Genomic DNA, 1,908 nt, shown 5'->3' with positions numbered 1-1,908 from the left:
ATTTTGTAACTGTTTTTTTTATATATATAATTTTTTTTAAAGAACAGTTAAATATAAAGAGAATTCTCCTAAATAACTGTTTTTGGTTATTTTGTAGACAGTTTTGAATTTAATTTTCTATTTGTTGTTTTTCTTCCTAAATCAGCAGAACGGTTTTTCATTTTATTTACAAAACAATTTGAATCAGCAGAACGAAACAATTTGAATCAGCGAGAGCAGTTCTCGATTTGATACAGAACAATTTATCATTTGATTTACACAACAGTTTTCAATTTGATTCAAATAAATTTTTCATTCCCTCATTTCTTACCTTTTTATTCCTTCCATCAACGAAATCTAATGTAAACTCTCATTTTCTCTCTGTTGATGTTGTTCCATCTCTCTGTGGATGTTGCTTTTGATTTTCCAGAGAAAGTGGAGAACAAGATCGAGAAGTCAATGTGGTTTCATGCGATTAGTCCTTTAAACTTGATTTTTTTTCAAGCCAAAAGAAAACCGTGAGGGGGAGTCTGAGAAAAAGAGGGAGCAATCCAAGCACCCCAAGTCACGCGAAGATTTCAACATCTTTCTCAGTCACATTGTGCTTCGTTGCAAGTTCGTTTTGCATTGTGATTAACAAGGTTTTGCCTTCAATTTCTCGATTAATTTTACTCCAAAGTCAAGATGAAGACTAATGAAACTTTTTATTACAGTTCGTGTGTTTAATACATCATGACCTGTGCAGGCTGGACTTGCTAAGGCTTATTGAACTCGACTCAGATACGTGTGTGCTTGCTTCTGCATAAATAAATCCATGAATTATAATTTTTTTTATTTAATTATAGCTTTTATTTGTTTTCTATTTTTGGTGTGGTGAGATTTTAAGACATTGTTTGCAAACCCAAAAAAATACTTGCAGTTAGGGATTCGTATATGTCATAACAGTTTTATCTTTGTATTTGTGAGAGGTTTGTTTTGAATTTTCCTGATATATTCAACCTTGGTTGCTTCATGAAGAATGACCTACATGAGCAGGAGAGGTGAAAAGTGCTTCCTTCAAGATGTGGTTTGTGGGACATGATTTTAGTGATGCAAGTATTGCTGCTAAAGAAAACACAAAACCTGATATGGAGATTGTAACAAGGGTAATGGGACTTGAAGTTGGATATCTGATCACACCAATAATTATTTTCCGTGTGCAACCCAACGCAACAACATTCCAAAAGTTCATATAATGAATTGGTGGTTGTCTTGCTATGTTTGAATTTAGGTTATTGAAGCAATTGATCAAATCCGAGAAGAACTCTGCCTCATTTGTAGGATATAGTCCTTGGGGTACCATATAGACCATATGGAGGTAACCCTTTTGTAATGGCTTTCTTGAATTGATTAGGATTAGTAATTTATTTTAAATAATGAATAGTTGTAGTTATTTTTATATTTTTATGTTGAAAGATGCTCTCTCTCTTCTCTTCCCTTTCTATCTTTTTTTTCTTTTTGTTGGTTCTTCTATAATAATTTATTATTTACCTCTCTCTCTCCTCTTCCCTTCTTTATCTTTTTTTTTCGTTCTTTTATAATAATTTATTATTTACGTCTTTCTCCTATCCACTAACTATACCAACCTTTTTTAAAAATACCATTATCTTTGAGTTGATCTGAGTTCTAATGGGATCATTCATTTTTTAAATTGTTTTTGTTCAATATTTCTGTAATATAAAAATGTGTATATTTAATTGTTGTATAATAACAGAAACTGTTAGTAGATTTTAATTTTTTTTAAACAAAAAGAATTTAACAAAAAAAATCAATAGATACAAGTTTATTATTTGTTTTTTTTAATTTTTTTTATTCGTTGTTAGTTTGAGATTTTATAGAAAAGGGTGGTGATTATTAAGGTAGTGTTAAAAAGGGTATTGATTATTAATG

This window comes from Phaseolus vulgaris, chromosome 10 (genome assembly GCF_051622355.1).
Source record: "Phaseolus vulgaris cultivar YP4 chromosome 10, ASM5162235v1, whole genome shotgun sequence".
In the NCBI taxonomy this organism is placed as follows: Eukaryota; Viridiplantae; Streptophyta; class Magnoliopsida; order Fabales; family Fabaceae; genus Phaseolus; species Phaseolus vulgaris.
Note: the sequence above shows the minus strand (reverse complement) of the source record.